The following is a 6,000-nucleotide window of genomic DNA, read 5'->3' as shown; positions in this document are numbered from 1 at the left end:
GTACAAAATCAATCCTTCATGCATGTGGAGTCAAAGCGCAGCTCCAGCCACTGTGAAGCAGTTGAAGATAACAAAAGCATTGTAAAGAAACTACATGTTGTTGGCCCTGAACCTGCTGGTCAGGCCATACATAAAGGTACAGCGTTACCAAGCAAGATACAATTGTGCATGATACGGAGCATTAACGCTGAAGGTGGATACAACCAGGTTTACAAAGCGCAGCCAAAGATAATCCTAACTTGCCAAATAATGCTGCGAACAGAAGTGCTGCAAGGCAGAGATCAACCAGGTGTCAGGAAGTGCAAACTGGTGCTTACAAAAGAAGAAATAAATGACTTACCAAATCCACTAAAGAGAGTTATACTACCACAGCACTTGGTGAAGTGGCTCAAGGAGAAGTGCCCAGGGTTGTGCATACTGAACGATCCATGCCTGAATCGGTTTGCCCACAAAGTTGTAGAGTGGGGCTCAGAACAGCTTCATAAGTCTTCAAAGAATAAAGAAACGGAAGCAACTTTCGGATTAGTGAATCAAAGGACCTTACGGAAGGTTTGCATAAACATGATTACCAAACAGCGTCAGACAGCATACTACCCTCAACATCAGTAAGTTCCACAATGGTCTACAGTGTTGCTGCCTTCCTGAAACTACCATCACCTTTTGCTACTGCCAAAAAGCAAATTATCGGCGATAGATGGACTGCTTTTATATAGACATTTGATGATGTTATTGATGCACTTGAAGAGACAGATAACAGAAAGATTGTTCAATATCTCAAAAATCTTGCTGGTGATGGTGTGAAAGAAGTAATAAAGAAAATGCAGACAACTGAGGAAGAAGTCACATACAGTCAGAATAAACCAGCATTGAATCTCAAATTCAATCCAATACCAAACGTTGATTATGCAAGATACATTTTCAATCAAGAACGCTAAAAAGTTGGTGAAACTATCAATTAATTTGTGCAGAGACCCAATACACTCATCAAACACTGTAAGTTCAATTAATTTAATGATAAAGAAACTATACGTCTTACAGATATTGATGGATGTTTGTCAGATCCATTCAGACGACGAATGCTGCATGAATCTCTTAGTCTGGAGCGAGTGTTAATGGCTGCCAGAGATGAAGAGTGTGCTGAAAGACAAGCTGCTGACATGGAGGCCAGAGGTGCCCAGAATTAATCAGTCATGAGTGTGAAAAGTAAGCCAAAGCAAAAGACTGAAAGACACAAAGTGGTCTACATGTGAAAAGAAGTTATGTTTTAGGTGTGGATTTGTGTTTCCACACGAAGGTAAATGTCCTGCCATTGGACAGATATGAAAAGGCTGTGGGACAGAGATCCGTTTTGTGATGGTGTGTAAAGTGTTGAGGAAAGTAAGTGCATCAGGGTGCGAAGACAATATGGCCGCCAGAGCATTCCAGAAGTAATGTTCGACGCACACCCACAAGGCCAAGCGGCGACATCATTTGAGGCAAATCAACACTGAACAAAGTCTATTGTCATGTAGATCTTTGTCAAACAGTCAGTTCTTCTGCCTCAATATCAAGTGTAAGTGAGAAAGATGGTTGTGCCATGTTGATGTTTACCTCAGAGAAACGTGTGCATGTTGGACTGGCCACATGTGAAGAAAAATGTCAGTCAAAGAAAAGTCAAGTCGACATCCCAAAGCATCAAAATCAGACAAACACTGTCCAAAGATTACATTGAAAATAAATGGTGGTTCGATACCTTCAATTATTGACAGTGGGGCATCGATAGACATAATGCTTGAAGAGAAATACAATGAACTATCTCCACTACCACGGTTTACGCCATCGAAAACCAAAGTGTATACATGGGCTGCATCAATGACCATTTAATGTCAAGGTTCATTTGTAGCGACACCAAAACACAAGAAAGCGAAGGTGCAAGCACCTATTCATGTACTTCAAGGTACAGCGTCAAGTGCTTGTCTACTCAGTTTCAGATCAGCCGTTCATATGAGACTGCTTTCTCTGAATTACAACATAAATGCTTATCATGAAATAATAAGTCAATTCAATTTGTTGCTTCATAGTGTAGGAAAATTTAGGATTATGAAAGTAAAGCTGCATAATAATGATGATGTCCATCCTGTTGCTCATATACATAGGCTAACTGCTTTTCACTTACATGAAGCTGTTGAAAAAGAACTTGAATAGTTACTCAGCATAACATTAATTAGTGTTCTTCTGGTTCAACGCCCTGGGTTTCTCCCATAGTGGTAGTGCCAAAAAAGGACAGTGAAGGAGCTGTACGCATTTGTGTTGAGATGTGTCAGGCAAACAAGGCAGATGAACAAGAACGACATCCAGGTCCACACATTGCTGACATGATAACGCAATTAAATGAGGCAAAAGTCTTCTTTTGCTTTGATTTACATAAAGGTTATCATCAGTTGGAACTCAAAAAAATCTGCAGGTGCATTACAACCTTTTCTACACATGTTGGTTTGATTTGATACAAAAGACATAGTTTTGGTGTGTCATCGGCTGAAGAGCTTATCCAAGACGTCATTCGACATATTATATAGCCTTTTGTGAATGCATTCAATTATAGTGATGACATATTAATTTTCGGAGCTACATCTGAGCATGTGTCATTTACTTACTGATGCAGGTTTGACTTTAAATGCAGACAAGTGTGAGTTCCACAAGACAAAGCTAAAATTATTTGGCCATATCTATTCTGATGGGAGTACGACACCGGATCCTGCAAAAGTACAGGCACTACCAAGTGCTGATCCCCCACAAGATTTTTCTACGGTACGTTTACTTCTTGGCATGGCCACTTAGTGTTCAAGATATATACAAGTCTCTGACACTATAAGTGCTTCATTACGAGAGTTGACGAAGAAAAATATTTAATTTCAATGGTCACTAGAATGTGACAAAAAAATTCAAGAGAATCAAACAGGCCAATGACAATGCTGCATACAGAAGCTTCAATCCGAAGCTTCATACAGAGGTTGTTATTACGCTAGCCCAGTCGGATTAGGCACTATCCTTGCACAGCACAGTGGACACCAAAATGCTTGAAGACCTATTGTGTCAGTTGCTAGTAGAAGTCTGCCCCAAAAAGAACATTCTTACTCACAACCTGAAAACAAAGTTTAGCCACGGCATAGGCTTGTGAATATTTCCATGTATTTCTGTATGGAAAACCTTTTACAGTGGTAACTGATCATCAAGCTTTACTGATTCTCTTTGACAATCCAAAAAGCCAAAATGACTCCTTGCATTGAACGAGGGAGACTACGATTGCAAGAGTACAAGTACACCATTGTGCATCGTTCAGGGAAGAATCAAAACCCTACTGACTACTTTATAGATTGCCTATACAAAGTAAAGGTACTCCATCCAAGACGGGTGAAACCTACATAAATTTTCTGGTCAAATCAAATTTGCCAGCTGCTGTCTAATTAGCCCAGATTATCACTGCCATGAGCCATGTTAGTGACATGCTGAAGTTAAAAAACATAATTACACATCAGTCATGGAACCAACACACTTGACCTCTCACCAATGATGGTGAATATTAAAAATACAGAAATGTCAAATATGAACTATCCATATCTCAGGAGGAGGTTATACTGTGAGGGTTGAGAATCCTGATTCTGGAGAGTCTGCAATAGAAAATAATTGAAGTAGCTCACAAAGAACATCATGGTATAATTGATAAAAGAGCTCTCCCTGACCAAGTTTGATTTCCAAATTTAGATGAGAGGGTTTATAAGGAAATCAAAACATGTCATCTATGCAACTGCCTTTCTGCAAATTTTACTCAACGTACTCTGAACATGTCAGAACCCTCTAAGCATGCATGGGAGAGAATATCCATCTACTTTTTTGGTCCACTTGATAATGAACATTATTTGATGGTGATTGTGGACGAATACTCATGATTTCCATTTGTCGAAGATCTCTCTTCCACAACTTTCGAATGAGTCATTGAGAGACTTAATAACATTTTTGTGACATGGGGCATTCTAGCCATTGTGAAGTCTGATAATGACCCGCCTTTCAACAGTCGAAGAAGTCAAAGAATTCCTGGAGCATCTGAATATAAAGCATCAAAAAAGTACACCTTTGTGGCATCAGGCCAACAAACTCATTAAGAGTTTTATGAGTACACTAAAGAAAGCAGTGCAGAATGCAACTCTTGTGAAGCTGAGTTTGAAACTGTATTAAACTCTACCCTACGAGCTTATTGTTCACCTCCTCACTTGATGACATTCTAAATTTCTGTGACTTTGATGGCAGTTCGGGCTGGACTGTTCCCATGGGAAACAGGGTCAAGACTGATTTGCATATGGCTGGGTCAAACTGGAATGGCATGGTGAGCAAAAAAACTGATGGATTAAACCCAGGTCTGTGACTGGGGGTGAATGTTTGATTTTTTTCTGCATTCCGTCCATCAACTGTTCTTTTTGCATTTGTCGCCCCAAGTGGGAAGGGTATGCCCAGACACGGGTCCCGTATACATTATGCCACCGGATTCAAGCTAGCCTGGCTGAAGAGGGGTGATACCCCGAAACCGGTCCCAGGATGCTTGTTTCAGGTCCAGGGAGGACCTGGTCTGGCAGTTCGGGCTGGACTGTTCCCATGGGAAACAGGGTCAAGACTAATTTGCATATGGCTGGGTCCAAACTGGAATGGCATGGTGAGCAAAAAAACTGATGGATTAAACCCAGATCTGTGACTGGGGGGTGAATGTTTGATTTTTTTCTGCATTCTGTCCATCAACTGTTCTTTTTGCATTTGTCGCCCCAAGTGGGAAGGGTATCCCCAGACATGGGTCCCGTGCTCACTATGCCACCAGATTCAAGCTAGCCTGGCTGAAGAGGGGTGATACCCTGAAACCGGTCCCAGGATGCTTCTTTCTGGTCCAGGGAGGACCTGGTCTGGCAGTTTGGGCTGGACTGTTCCCATGGGAAACAGGGTCAAGACTGATTTGCATATGGCTGGGTCCAAACTGGAATGGAATGGTGAGCAAAAAAACTGATGGATTAAACCCAGATTTGTGACTGGGGGTGAATGTTTGATTTTTTCTGCATTCCGACCATCAACTGTTCTTTTTGCATTTGATGTTCAGGAGAGCAATGACAACCAAGTTACCTGAATGGACCAACAAGAGAGAAAGAAGTGAGAAAATGCTTCTTATAAGGGCTTGATTAACAAGCAGAAGATAAAAGCCTATGCAGACAAGAGGTGAGATGCAAAGAATATTCTCTTTTAAGAGATGAGAATTAGTGATTGTCTGATAGATTCGAAGAAGGAAAGCTGGTGCTCCATATGATGCTGAACCTTTGTACGTGGTGTCTACCAAAGGACGCATGGTGGCTGCCCAGCGTCCTGGGAACTCTGTTACCATAGACTCTCCTCACTTTAGAACTTTGAGTCACTGGTATTCAAATCAAGATGGTGACGGAAAGACTGAACCTGAGAACTCAGTGACTGCTGTTACCTCTTCACCAACCTCAAATTTCTCTGACACTGAAGAGGACAGCCACCAGCTTCCAATAAGCAGATTAAGTTGACTGATCAAAGTGGCAAGAAGGTTGATTGAAGACATGCTTACATATATTTGTATCCAGATTTTGTAAAAAAAAAAATATTCAACAGAGGGGGAGATGTAGTGTCTTGAAAGTTTTATGACGGAACCCTTTTGGCTCCGAGCAAACTCCATAGAAGTGCAATTTAGTTGTTAGAGCACAATGAACTGAACATTTGATTTAGAATGTTGAGTTCACAGTTACCCACAGAAGAATAAAGACATGTACTTTTCAGCTCTGTGTGTGCCATAGTCATTGGCGGGTACCCAGGTTGGGGAGGACACTACAGGAGAGATGAATTGTTTATGAAGGATGAAGTGCAAACGTGAGCTAAGGGAGGCTCAACTATATGGTGCCTCTAAGCTGTGTTGGATGCATTTGCATTATTTTGTAGTTTGTGATTGTTTAATATGAGGACTGGAAT

This window comes from Pleurodeles waltl, chromosome 3_1, assembly GCF_031143425.1.
Source record: "Pleurodeles waltl isolate 20211129_DDA chromosome 3_1, aPleWal1.hap1.20221129, whole genome shotgun sequence".
Lineage (NCBI taxonomy): Eukaryota > Metazoa > Chordata > Amphibia > Caudata > Salamandridae > Pleurodeles > Pleurodeles waltl.
This window is presented reverse-complemented; position numbering follows the sequence as displayed.